Below are 15811 nucleotides of genomic sequence, written 5' to 3' on the forward strand. Positions count from 1 at the left end.
TCAATCGTTGATTGATAGTTGTTGTTGTAGGAAAATTCAATCAAAGGTAAGTACTTACTCTAAGACCCTTCAAAGTCCAGTATACATGTCCTAAGCATGTCCTCTAGTATCTGAATCGTCCTCTCAGATTGTTCATCTGTCTGAGGATGATATGCTGCACTAAACTTCAACTGAGTGCCCATAGCCTTTTACAGGCTCCCTTATAACTTGGAAGTAAAAGTGGGGTCCCGATCCGATACTATAGACTTCGGAGCCCCATGGAGACGAAAAATCTCCTTAACATATAGCTCAACATACTGATCTACTGTATAGTTTGTCCTTACAGGCGGAAAATGGGCTGACTTGGCATCTCTGTCTACAATCACCCATACCGAGTCATGTTGCCCCACCGTTCTAGGCAAGTTCACCACAAATCCATAGTGATGTCTTCCCACTTCTATTCAGGAATGCTTAAAGGTTGTAATAGCTCTGCTGGTCTCTGGTGTTCAACCTTCACTTGCTAACACGTCATACATTCAGTCACATCTTCAATCACATCCTTCTTCATCCCCGATCACCAATACAAGGATTTTAGATCCCGATACATCTTCGTGGTGCCTGGATGCAACGAATATGGTGTAGTATGAGATTCATCTAGAATCTCCTATTTGATACCCGCGTCCATTGGAACACAAATCCGGTCCTTGTATCTCAACAGACCCATCTCTGAAATAGTATAGTCCTTAGCCACTCCACCTAGGACACCCCCTCTGTATTTCATCAATTGGGGATCACTCATCTGATGCTCATTTATTCTCTCCAAAAGAGTAGACTCCAGAGTGATGTTTGATGAATGGCTCACTACCAACTCTATCCCTGCTCTAGTCATGTCCTCTGCTAGCTCTTTTGATATATGCTTTAAACTAAATAACTGTCCTGGACCTCTCCGATTCAAGCGTCTGCCACCACATTGGCTTTCCTTGGATGGTAGAGGATTTCACAGTCATAATCCTTTACCAACTCTAGCCAACATCTTTGTCTCATATTCAGATCCCCTTCAGTGAAAAAGTACTTCAAACTCTTGTGAACAGTATAAATCTCGTACTTCTCTTCATATAAATAGTGTCGCCACATCTTCAGTGAAAATACCACTGCTGCCAACTCCAAGTCATGAGTAAGGCAATCACATTCCCAGCCTGCATAAGAACCCAGTCTAGTCCTTGTCTAGACGCATCGTAGACCACAAAATTCTCTTAATCTAATGGAAGACTCAAAACTAAAGCAGTGATCAATTGCCGCTTCAATTCTTGAAAGTTGTTCTCACATCTATCTAGCCAAACAAACTTCAGGTTCTTGCGTGTCAACTCTATCAATGGGGTAGCAATCCTTGATGACTCTTCTACGAAACATTGATAATACCCTGCCAATTCGAGAAAACTTCTGATCTCTAAAGCGCTCCTTGGCCTTGGCCAATCCCTAACTGCCTCAATCTTGGCCAGATCCACCTTAATATCGTCTTTACTAACAATGTGATCGAGGAATGTCACTTGAGGTAAACATAACTCACACTTCTTGAACTTAGCATACAATCTGTGCTCCCTCAACCTCTGTAGTACCAATCGGAGATGCTGCTCATGCTCTGCCTCTGACTGAGAATAAACCAAAATGTCATCGATGAAGACAATCACGAATTTTTCCAAATATTTGTTGAACACTTTGCTCATTAGACCCATAAAAGCTTCTGGGGCATTATTCAATCCAAATGACATGAATAAAAACTCATAATGCCCGTACCTTGTGCGAAAAGCTGTCTTTGGGATATCCTCAACTTGTGATAACCAGATCGAAGATCAATCTTTGAGAACACTGTCCTACCATATAGCTGGTCAAATAAATCATCGATCATCGGCAGTGGATAATTGTTCTTGATAGTCAACTTATTCAAATCTCTATAATTAATACACATCCTCAGCAACCCATCCTTTTTCTTCACAAACGAGACCGGCGGACCCCACGGTGAGAAGCTAGGCCTGATAAACGCCAAATCAAGTAGCTCTTGTAACTGTACCTTCAATTCCTTCAGTTCTTCTGGGGCCATTCTATATGGTGCCCTGGACACTGGTTCCATCCCTGGTGCCAATTCAATAACAAATTCAATCTCCCGGTGCGTGCGACAACCCTGGTAAATTCTCTAGGAATACATCCAGAAACTCACAAACCAATCTAGTCTCTTCAGGCCCAAATGGTACAACCCTAGTGGTATCCACCACACTAGCTAGGAATCCTATGCAACCACCTTGCAATAGGTCTCTAGCCCTCAATGTTGATATCATAAGAATGCGGGGTTCGTTCACTGTACCCACAAATACAAATGGGTCCTCACCATCAGGCTCAAATGTCACCATAATTCTCTTACAATCTATGGTTGCCCCATACTTGGCTAACTAGTCCATACCCAAGATCAGATCGAAATCCTCAATGGCTAACTCAGTTAGGTCCACTGATAACTCTCTACTATCCACCTCTACTGGTAAGGATCTAATCCATCTCCTAGAGACTACCAACTCCCTAGTAGGTAACAAAGTCCCAAACCCCACAACATAATAATCACATGGTCTACACAATCTATCAATCACTTTACTAGATACAAAAGAATGTGTAGCATCAGAATCAATCAGCATAGTGTAAGAAGAACCAGCACTAGAAACTTGACCTGTCACTACTGAAGGGCTAGCCTTAGCCTCTGACTGCGTCAAGGTGAACACTCGAGCTAGAGTCAAGCTATCCTCCTTCCTTGGTTCTTCCTTCTTTGATCTCGGGCAATCTTTCCTAAGATGCCCAACCACTCTGCATAAGAAACATTCCTATACTCGACATTCTCATAGATGGCGTCTCCTGCATCTGGCACACTTCGGATAAGTCCTCCAACTCTCATTACTGCCTTGGCGACCAACCTGAATGCCCCAAGCTCTCCTGTCTGGGCCTGAAACTGTAGAAGTATATGGGGTCTTCCCCTTCTAGTCACTTGGGCCTCCGCCCCTACCAGATCCTGAAAACGGAGGTATCACCCTCCTTGCATTTCACTTGATGGCGCTCTCATGCCAAATCTTATTTTCTGCGCCCTCAGTAATAATGGTCTTCTCCACTACCTGAGCATAAGTCGTAACTCTAGGTACGGAGGTGATTTTGACATCCTGAGATATCATAGCATTTAACCCCTGAAGGAACCTTTCCTTCCTTGTTACATCTGTTGGTACCAAATTCGAAGAAAACTTGGCTAATCTATCGAATTTCAAAGCGTACTCTATCACCATTATGGCGCCCTACACCAAATTAGAAAACTCATATGCTTTTGCATCTCTGACTATATCATTGTAGTGTTTCTCATTAAACAAATCCTTGAATTCTTCCCAGCTCAATGCGACCACATCCCTAGTCTGGGGCACCACCTCCCACCAAATACAGACATCCTCTCAAAACATGTACGTGGCACATGCCACTCTGTCATTACCTGCTACCCTCATAAAGTCTAGGATATAAGTAATCATACTCATCCACTGCTTTGCTTGCAGTGTGTCTGACCTTCCCTCAAAGATAGGAGGGTGTTGCTTTCTAAACCGTTCATATAGAGGCTCCCAAATGTTTTCAACCTCTGGTTGTTGTTGTACAACTGGTACCAAAACAGATGGTACAATTGGTACAACATTCCTTGGCAGAACCTGCTGTAATGCCCCGGAATCCCTAATGAGGTTTGAGGGTCAGATTAGTAGGTCGGGAGGGCCATAATTGATTTATTATGCCCTTAAATGATTAAATTCATGTTTATGTGAATTATATTATAATATGATGTTAAATGCATGCATGTGGGTCCATATTTCATATCAGGGGTATTTTGGTAATTTGGCCCATCGAGGGCATAATTGTATATTTGTATGCATGTCACTGAGTTGTTGTTGAGACTAGGGCTGATCATTGGGCGGGTTGGTCGGGTTACAGGGCATTTTTACCCGTCCAATGTCATAATCGGGTTAGGAAAAGTGAACCCGTAACCTGCCCAAATAAGAAAAAAATTATTTTAACCCGTCCAATAGTTTGGGCGGGTTGGTCGGGTTGGTCGGGTCAACCCGCCCAAACCGAAGTGTGAATGAATTTTTTTTTTCAAATTACATTTTTGTAGTTTTTTTTCCTTCCAATACTAGTACTAATAGTGTGGTATTTATCTTTTTAAGCTTAAAACAATATTTCGAATTTATAGTAAAAAAAATAAAACAAAACTTAATTAATATAAAAATTATAGTCCAACCATGAAACATCACAAATCATACAACCATGTTAAAACTTCAAAGTTCAAATACAAATATAAAAAGATAATACCAATCCAAGTATCCAACAATCATCTCATGATTCCGGGTTGGTTTAAATTTAATTATGTATATAATATAAATTTAATTATGTATATAATATATTAGTATATTTAAATGTATTAAAAAATAATGAGCTCTTAATTGGACGGGTCGGGTTGTATTGGGCGGGTTGATAATTATGTTCAACCCGCCCAATGTAACAGTTGGGCGGTTTAAATTTTTGTCAGTTTATTCGGGTTGCATTTTTTGGCGGTTTTTTCGGGTTGGTTTGGGCGGATTATTCAGGTTGTAAAATTTTTTGCACAGCCCTAGTTGAGACCACATTATAATGTGGATTTGTTCGAGCTATTCGGCATGAGATGATATTTGAATTTGAGTTATCGGTTTGGTCATAACTGGATTGAATTCGGAGCTTGGGGTGAGTCTTGGGGTGGTTTGATGATTAGAGCATTACCGGGAATTAAAGGGTAATGGGATATGATTTTATTGGTATTTGAGAATAGCGGGAATTGGAGAGTGTTAATTATGATTAACGAGATAGGTGGAAAATGACAGTATTGCCCTTAGGAGTTGTTAAGAGAGGATTTAAGCATGGAGGGTATTTTAGTCTTTTGACCTAGGCTATATATAGGTTGAAGGCTGTAGAAATAGAACCAAAATAGAGCTTTGTCTATCACCCTCACGGTCATCATCTTTCTCTTCTCCTTCCGCTGAATTTTGGAGCAAGTTTGGGGATTCAAACTTGGAGTTTGAAGCTTGAGGTCTTAGGCTAGTGTTCAGCCATTGAAGAGGTTTCAATTCAAGCTTAAGGTAAGATTCTAGCTCCATTTTATAGTGTCTTGCTTTGTTTTTGTGCTGGTTTTAAGGTTTGGAGTTTTGATCATTGAAATGGGGAATTTGATGAAGTTTTGATTGGTGCAAGGCTTAGGTTTTGATGCTTATATGGTAGATAAGTTGTGGTAATAGTTGGTGGCTTTACTTTGTGATATTGGGAGATATATTTTGGGGTTTTGAAATAAGTTCGAAGGGGAAAAACAGGGGTTTTTTGCTGAGTTTCAGGTGGGGTCGCGACTCTGTTCTTGAGTGTCGCGGCCCAAGCTCATTGAAGAGGAAGGGAGAAGCTGCTGGGCCGCGGCATGGAGAAGGAGGGCCGCAACCTGTGTTGGGGAAACGAAAGGGGGCCGCTTCTGGTTGAGGAGGCAGGCTGCAGCATGGTGAGGGAGGGCCGCGACCCTTAGTGGCATTTTGGCCCAAATTGTGTTTTTGGCTTGGGGATTGAAACCTTAGGCCTCGGGATCTACCCTACTACCCGGTTTAGTAGGATTTGATGTCTCGGAGGTTAGGTTTTGGTCTGGGAACCTTTGTTATTCATTTTATTGATGGAATCCCCTAATTGGTTATGACTAGGTGACCGTCAAGGAACTAAAATGTTGATCGTTCTCAAGGGTCGTTCTTTTATTAATTCTCGCTCGAACCAGAGGTAAGAAAACTGCACCATATATATATGACATGCGTGGTTATTATTGAGGCATGTTGAGTGTTTAAATGTGGACATTGATTGCATATTAAATGCTTAGCAAATCTTGCTTATTTGTGAATGGCACTGACTTACTAGTCAGAATCGGCAATGGTGTCGAACTGTCTGTGAAGCTGTGACTTACTAGTCAAGTTCGACAGCGGTACCAAGTATTGGTCGTATGTTACTGACCTAAGAGTCAGGAACGGCATACGCGTCATGAACGTAGAGACGATAAAAGATTAGATCTAATCGACATCTGGATTGAATGACTCATTATGAGCATTAATGTCGGACTGACCCCAAGTTCGATGAAAACTAAAAGCGCTTGCCTAGTTCTATGACTAGTTACTCAGAGCCAGGGCCAAAGGCCCAGGTGACCGTATCGTCACGTGGCTGAGGGTACGGAACCCACATTAGTGACTCTATGGTCTCTTGGTTGGTTTATATTGGTGACTTGCTCATCAGCCACTTATCCTGTTTAAGCTAGTGACTTGATCACTTATTTATAAAGGGAACGTAACCCACCTTAGTGACTTTCACAGCTGTCACTCTTCTACTTAGGGCTAAAAGCCCTGGATTATGATCATCGTTTGATGTTATATTCTTGCAGTATTGAGTTTTCTTGCTGGGCTTTGGCTCATGGGTGCTATGTGGTGCAGGTAAAGGGAAAGAAAAGCTCACCCAATCTTGAGTGGATAGCTTAGGTGGTGATGTTTACATATGCGGCCGCTTGACCACCACGACCAAGGAGTTTCTCAGAGGAACTCGGGGGTTTACCCTATTTTTGCCGCTTAGGTCAGCGGGTTGTAAATTTTAAACTATAATGACCATTTTGTATTGTAAATAACTTGTAAACGTTTTATGGGCCTATGAACAATTTTATGTTTATATAAAATATATCATTTCCTTTTGATTGATTTTTCACCTTAACCTATTAATGACACCTAGATGCACGTTTATAACCAAAGAACTCGATTAGCGAGTTAAGCATGGTTCAAAATTCACATTAACGGTCTTGGAGTAACCAGGGCGTTACACCTGCTCTCTCAACAAGCGGATCTCATTCTCTTGTCTTTGTAGTGTGGCTTGCATTTCAGCAAACATCTGTTGCCAATTCTCAGGGATTGGCGAAGGGTTCTAACCCTTGTCATCATCTCTAGCCTGAATCTTGGCACCGACTAGTCGACCTGATCGCCTTGGAGTCATAACTCTCCAAGTATATCTGCAATCAATGACTCAGCTCATCAAGCAATGAATACGGTTCCCAGCACCACCCCACGGTTCAAAACCTTGGCAGCTCCAATACCAAGTTGTAACGCCCTACTAATCAAGGACCATTACACAATGTGTTTCAAATAGTGCTAGACTCTCTAAATGAGTCATTTGGACTTAAACATGTAATTAAAGGATTAGGTATTAAATATTTTGGCCAAAAGAATATTACTATTCAATAAAAAGTTTTAGTATTTACATGAGATCCCAGAAAAGAGTTTATAAACTGTTACAACTGTAAACAAGGTACAAAATGGCCGACCTAAGTGACAAAATGAACTATGGTCCTAGATTCATAAAAGAAGTCTCGAACGCAGTGATCGAGCAAGCCGCATATGTATACGTCGCCCTCAAAGCTCTCCAACTCATCACTGGTCCAAATTTTCTTTGCCCTTACCTGCACCACGTAGCACCCACGAGCCAAGGCTAAGCAAGAAAACTCAAACACAACAGAACAGATAATCAACAAGTTATAAATCATTATTGGCATCAGATAATCAATAGGTTATAATTTAGTAATAGTATGCTTAGTAGTTATAACCAACACTCAAGTAGACATTCAATCCATCTACGCGGCCATAGAGCCACACGAGAGCATACCACACTTATTTCTTTCAAGTGGCTATAGAGTCGTACATGCAGTCATAGAGCCACACGAGTGCATACTGCACTCATTTCTTTCAAGCGACTATAGAGCCGTACAAGCGAATATCACACTTCCAGATTAGGCTAGTCATAACGGGCCTACATTCCACATGTTAATGCCGACCATGACTTATAAGTCGAGTTATCCAACTGGATACCAACAGATATGCATTTCACACATAACATAACTATACATAATACATTCGTTTATATTTAAGCAAGCATTCCAAGTGTGGTTGTAACCACGTTCACTAATTGGGACTTAGCCCTAATCTCAACATAGGTGCGGTTTTCTTACCTCAAGTCCTGAACAAGTCAATATAGTGACCCCGAGTGAAACCATTTCCTCCCGAGCCTAGTGGAAACCCCTAGTCACAACACATTCAGGAATATTCATCAAGAACTCAATTGAATGAGGGCTTTAAGACCAAGCCCTAGCCTTAGCCCTCAGGGCCTCAAATCTCACTAAACCAGGTAGTGGAATCATTCCTGAGCCCTTTGATTTGGTTTTCCAAAACCCAAAGCCATATACTTAAAAATTCCCATTTAGCACCGAGGTCCCAACTGCGCCGTGACCCCACAATAGGCTGAAAGTCCTCTAAGAATTCCAAAGTATTTTCCGCTGCGGCAACTACTACTAAGGGTCGCGGTGCCCCACTTGGCAGAGAGCCAACCCAAAATATTTCCTCATTTAGCGCCCTGGCGCTAAGGCGGTCCGAGGAAACCTCAGCCTCAAGGACCTTCAAACAAGTCGCAATCCTCTTACCAAGCGTCGTGATGCCAACCTGAAAACCCAGAATTCTTGCGATTTTAGAAATCGCAAATCGATTCAAACCATACCCAAAACAACATCCTAACCAATCTTCGACCACCAAACGACACTAGCAACTCATATACTAAACAAACAACAACCAAAACTCTCTAAAACACACTAAAATCCCAAAACCTATGAACTCACCAAAACACCACATAAAATACAAAAAAAACAGAGCTCCATACCTCAAATTCCTCTGCAAAGCTTGAATCCCTTAGTTGAAGACATTCCTAGCACCCTCAACTCTCCAACCACAAGCTTTAACTCCTCACTTAGATCAATTCTAGGTTCAATGCTTCTAGAATTCTTTATTGGAGAAAAGTAGTGTGAGAGAGAGAGGGTACCAACATGAGGGACTACTTTGGCTTAAGCTAAGTCTTCAGCTAAATCCAATAGCCAAAAGACTATATTGCCCCTGCCTTATCTAACTTCCAAGTTAACCCACAAGGACGTTTTGGTCATTTGGCACCAATTCCCAACCTCAAATTTCACTTAAAATTTCCACTAATCCTCCAAATACAAATATTTTTTTTCCAAATATAACCCATATTCCAAACATTCTTGGTAACTCACCAAATTACCAAAATACCTCCTAGGCTCACCCCGAGCCTGGTATTAATCCCCGTTGTGACTTTTCCACTCATTTGCTCAAAAGGACCGACTCATGCCGAATATCTCAAATATATCCACATAATAATGTGGTCTCAAGTGTATAGCATATGAAATCACAAGTATACCCACCACGGGTCAAAATTACTAAAATGCCCATTCTAAACCAAAATGGGTCGATAAGCACATTTAATACACTTAAACATGCATAATCAGTTACATTATAATATAACTCAAGTAATTCACATAATCACATAAATATTCAATAAAACCACAAATAAATCCAATTACGCTCTCAGGGCCCACTAATAAAGGCACTAAGATTTATTAGGAATTTTGGGACGTTACATCAATGTTGTGAGCTGTTAAAATGGAAACTTTAAAAGTGGTTGAAAATTTGTCATGTGAAAGATAATTAGTGATAGGATGAGCAGTAGATGGAGGAACAACATTATAGTTACAAATGTAATCATCTAGATGGGATGGCTTGTTAATGATGCAACTAGATTTTGTAGTGAGTACATCATGAGACTCATAAGTTGCATCATTTATAGAAGATGTTGAAGGATGTGAACTTAAGCTTGCTAAAACAAAATGAGGAAACAAAGTGTTAGAAAAGTATTTGTCAAGTATATCACTACTGTTTGAATTTTTCAAAGGAAAAATGTTTTCATAGAAGATAACATCTCTTGAATGAATTATCCTTTGAGATTCAATATCTAATAGAGTGTAAGCCTTCATTCCAGCCGGATAGCCTATGAAAATATGTGCACTAGATCTTGGTGACAATTTGTGTCTTGTTGAAGGAAGATTAGAGACATATGCAAGGTAACCAAAGTTGCGAAGATGCTCATATGATGGAACTTTTTGATGCAATAGTTCAAATGAAGACTTGCCTTTTAACAAGAATGATGGTGTCCTGTTAAGAAGATACACAACAATTTGTACAACAAAAGAACAATAAGACAATGAAAGGTTAGATTGAAAAACTAAGGTTCTACTTATGTTTATATGTGTTGATGTTTTCGTTCCACAACAGAGTTTTGTTGTGGAAGGTCAACACAAGAATGATAATGTATAATACCTTCAGATGCATAAAAAGCTGACAAGTTGAGTTCTTTGGCATTATCGGTCCTTAAAGATTTGATACAAGTAGAAAATTGAGTGGAGATAAGAACAAAAAACTCAGGTATGATAGTTTGAACTTCAACTTTAGTTTTTAGCATGTAAGCCCATGTGTACCGAGTATAATCATCTACTATGGTTTGAAAATATCTAAATCCTTCTATGATAATTGTAACGCCCTGGTTACCCCAGAACCATTACGGTGAACGGTGAATAGGAAATTTGACCCGCTACCCGAGTCCTTTGGTTAAAAACGTGTTCTAAGTGTCATTAACAGGTTAAGGTGGAAAAATCAATAAAAAGGAAAGGATATATTTTACTTAATATATAAAACTGTTCATGGGCCCACAAAATCATTTACAAGTTATTTACAACTCAAAATGGTCATTACTGTTTCAAAATTACAAACTCGCTGACCTAAGCGGCAAAAATAAGGTAAACCCCCTAGTTCCTCTGAGAACTCCTTGGCCGTGGTGGTCAAGCGGCCGCATATGTACACATCACCACCTAAGCTCTCCACTCATGGCTGGGTGAGCTTTTCTTTCCCTTTACCTGCACCACATAGCACCCATGAGCCAAAGCCCAGCAAGAAAACACAGTATTGTGTATAAACATTATCAAAGGATTATCATTATAATCACACGGAGCTTGTAGCTCTTACACAGATGAGTGAATATCACTTGAGGTTCTAGTAAACCATACTGGGTGACTGACAAGCACATCACCAATTTAAACAGAAGAGTGGCTGCTGGGTAAGCCACTAGCCTTAAACAGATGAGAGACTGATGGGTAAGTCTCTAACTTAACAGATAAGTGACTGATGGGTAAGCCACACAAGCGCTTATAATATTCATCGAACTTGAGGTCAGTCCGGCATTAATAATCTTTGAGTCATTCAATGCGGTTATCGATTAGATCTAATCTTTATTGGCTTGCGTTGAACACGCTAAGGCCGTCCTGACTTATGAGTCAGCACTATGTGACCAGTGCCCAGTACCACTGCCGAACCTGACTAATGAGTCACAACTTCATAGTTAATACTGACATCATTGCCAATTCTAACTAATGAGCCAGTACCATGCACAAGTGAGCAAGATTTGCTAAGCATTCAATAATCAATCCATGTCCACATTTACACAATCAACATGCTTCATGAACAACCATGCATGTCACATTTGAGGTGCAGTTTTCTTACCTCTGGTTCGAGCGAGAATTAATATAAGAATGACCCTTGAGAACGACCTGTCTTTTGTCCCCTTAGCGGTTACCTGGTCATAACCAATTATGGGATTCCATCAATAAAATGAATAACAAAGGTTCCCAAACCAAAACCTAGCCTTAAATCCCAACCAAAACTTCCATCAATTCCAACTATCCACAACAAAATCATGATCTGAAACTAACAACCAAAACAGAGCATACATGGAAACTAATGGCTAAAAACTTACCTCAAACTCAGGTTGTGATGCTCTTCAATGGTAGACCACTCTCCCAAATTCCCAAGGCCTACTTCCCAAGCTGAAATCCTCAACAAGATCACAAAAATCACAAAGGAGATGAAGGAGGAGGAAGGTACGGGTAAGCTCTTGATCACACTCTGTTTTCTCTTCAATTTTACTGCTGAACTCAGTTTATATCTATCCTGGGGGTAAAAAGACCATTATACCCCTAGGTCAATTAAGGGTTTCTAAAGGCTCCCAAGGGCATATTTGTCCTTTCCAACCTATCTCGTTAATCATAATTAACGCTTTCCAATTCCCGCTATTCTCAATAATCACAAACACCAATAATTTATATCCTGTTACCCTTTAACTCCCGGTAACGCTCTAATCATTAAAATCACCCCGAGACTTATCCCGAGCCTCGAACTTAAACCTGTTATGACTAGACCGCTAATTAATATACCATGGCCGTCTCATGCCGAATGGCTCGAACAAACCCACATCATGATGTGGTCTTAACAATATATCACCGACAGGCATACAATTATACCCTCAACGGGCCAAATTATCATCACACCCTGTAATTAAAAATGTGGACCCACATCCATGCATTTAACATCATATTATAATATAATTCACATATACATGTATTTTACCAATTAATGGCATAATTAAACAAGTATGGCCCTCCCGGCCTACTATTCCCGCCATTAAACCATATCGGAGAATTCAAGGCATTACAATAATTATTGGAAATGGTCCCCAAACATCTAAATGAATTAATTCAAATGTAGTAGTATACATTATTATTTGAAGGAAATGGTAATCTTTTTTGTTTTGCAAAGTGAAAAATAGTTTAATGTTTATCGTGAGATTGCTTGATAGAAAAATTCAAAGTTTTATTAGCATTCTTTGTAATCAACATAGTAGGGTGGCCAAGGCATTAATGCCATTGTGCCCATCATTACATGATGTAGATGTAAAAACGGTAGGAAAAAGATAAGTGTAAAACATAGATATCTTGCTGAAGCAAATAGAGGTTTCCATCCCGTTTAGCAATCCCAATCGTGGTAGTCTTGGGTTGTTCTTGAATTAATCAATGAGAATGAGTGAATAACACTGAATTATTAGTGCTAGCAATGTAAGCATTAATTGAAAATGAATTGAATTGAAATGTAGGTATATAAAGAACATCATGAAAGGTAGAGTGACTTTAGAAGCAATTAGTTTAGTATGAAAAGAAGTAAAGCAATTTATGTCATAGCAAACATGATGGGTTGCCCCACTATAACAATCCAAAGATTTTTTAAAAAAGGAAAAGATGTTCCAAATGTATTGGAGACAACTAGTGTTGGAGCCTCATTTGTTGTGTGATTTTGTTGAAGATACTGACTTAGAAGAGAAATGAGATGTTGGCAATGTGAGGAAAGCAAGGCAATATGGTGAGTTGAAGTAGAAGCTTGATTGATCAAAGGTTTCAGTGGTGGAGCTTCTGTTTCCTTCTATCCCTATAACCCAGAGGCAAGCCTGTTGGGTTTTATGCCCTTATAAAACCATGTCAGACATGTAACACGATTTTACATTGTCGATAAAAGTAGTAGAAATCATTTAGTTTGACAACCGTGTTGCTTTCTTGTTTTATTACATGATTATTGAAATAATACAAACATTTATAAAATCCCAAACATGTGGATAGTTACAATTATAGTGACTAGGTCACAGTTGATTATATTTGTAATTATATGTTCAAAAGAATGAGTCCTAAGATTAGATCAGTGCATTGGATTTTTACTTATTAGGCAATCTACGATATGATTTACTTACACATTCGGGGTGTGATGTCTTGTCCAAGACATTGACTAAGTAGATAAGATCGGATGTATTTGGTTACATCGGACTAGGACCGATATTGATTATTGATTGATAAATAAGTATCGTTGTTCGAATCTAATCAATGTCACAATTTTTATCATAGGTTAAGTCAATCGTAATTCCGAGAGATAATATTCTGCTAATTATATTATTTAAATCTTTTGACTTGTTTATTACCAGCTTTCCCTACGGTTTAGTCCATACTTACATCTTAGAGATTTAGTTGTTTAATTGAGTAGGAGTATTATTCATAGATATGAAATCTATAACTTCTGTATGAGAAGTGAAAAGATGATTTTCTTAATTGCTTTGTTCACATGGTTAAATGATTGAGATCTCATTTCTGTGATTAAGTTCACAGAAATATCATTTATAAGGAACTTAGTGGGAGTTAAGGATAAAATACTTATGAGGGGTAAAACGGTAATTTGCACCCATGTCGTTAGTAAGTCTTCGATAGAGGATTGGCTGACTGTAATGGATATAACAATGAATAACGTATTTATGGTTTGAAAAATACGTTCTATAAATTGAAGAGTTCAATTCCGAGTCTACAGTGGAGTCATGAAGAATTAATAAGGTAGTGAAATTATTCGTAAATAAATTCACGGTAACTTATTGGAGCTTGATTTCATGGATCAATGGTCCCCGAATCACATTTGAGTAAATCATCTAGAATGTCTCAATTAGTTGATTTAATTGTCAATTAGGATTTTTAAAGTTGACTAGGTCAACTTTGGAAAATTTACAGAGATATGAGATTTAGAGAATAAAAGAGAATTTTTGGGTAAATTTATTAATATTGATAGATTGGTGTCAATATAAATAAATAATATTAAATCAAGTTTCAAATTATAATTAGTTAATTTTAATAAGGATTTAATTAATTAATTAAAAAATCAATATATATAAAAGGTTTTAAATTTAGGTCCAATTGGGATTTAAATTCAAAACAAAGAGATTGAGCTCAAGTCCATTTATGGCAGCCCAAGGCTTATATTTTTTGTTTATTATTTTTAATTAATTTAAATTTAAATAAAGCCTATTAAGTTTCCTATATAAGGAATATGATATCTAGGGTTTTCATAAGGAAGGCTCAATTGATTCATTGGGTAACTGAAAACCTAGGTGGTCTAATCCTTTCTTGGCCACACATTCTTCTTCTTCTCTTCTAGATCTCTATCTCATGCGTTGAGAACCAGCCCACACTAGTTCTAGGTTGATCAAAGGCTTGGTGAGGAAGATTGTGTTGTTGATCTAATTCATTCTCTTGATAATACTCTGCTACAGAAAGGAATCAAGGGTTAGAGAGATTGAAGGAATGGGTTCCAGTTTTGCTATGTAATGTAAGTTTTACTTTACTCTGTATTTGCATCAATTTCATAGGAGCATGTTCTAGGAATTTGCATATTTGTTTGATAATATGTAAATTGCATGAAAATAAACAAAGATCCTGCAATATGTTTTTCCTACAAAACCATGTATAAAGTAACACTTCTCTTTGAGATGCCCTGGTTTGTGACAATGAGTACAAGTGGGGCACATCTTTTTGTTTCTTGAAAAATGAGGATGAGAAGGTGTTTGAATAGGATTGGGGGCTGAGTTGTGAGAAAGAATGTGTGAAGGGTAATGGGAATTTTGTTGTGATGAGTATGGGGAAGGATGATGCGAAAGATTTTGAAAAGAGTACTGATTTGGACTTTGAGAGGGGTTATAAGAAGTTTGGGGATTGTCGGCAGTAGGTATAGAGGCGGTAGCAACAATTATGTTTGGGTGGTGAGAAGAGTTCTTTAACGTTCTTCTTGAATGATCATGGACAAACTTTGGAAAGAGAGAGAAATAGATCAATGAGAAGGATTTGAGCTCTAACGGCATGAAAGGATTCATTAAGGCCAGTCAAAAATTGTAACACTTGTTCTTGATTGAGAAAATTAAGATGATCAATAGATGCAGCACCAAGTACAAGGTGTTCTAAGGCGTAACTCACTAATCTCATCCCACATTGATTTGCCTTGAGTAAAGTAAGCACTTACAGAGTTATCACCTTGATGAAGACTGATTGAAGATTAATGGAGCTCAAATATGTGTGGCACATTCCCTTGATCAAATTTTTTGTTGAGCTTAGATCACATTGCAGCTGCAGTATCAAGAAACATAATATTACTTTTTA

Source organism: Humulus lupulus, chromosome 2 (genome assembly GCF_963169125.1).
Source record: "Humulus lupulus chromosome 2, drHumLupu1.1, whole genome shotgun sequence".
NCBI lineage: Eukaryota > Viridiplantae > Streptophyta > Magnoliopsida > Rosales > Cannabaceae > Humulus > Humulus lupulus.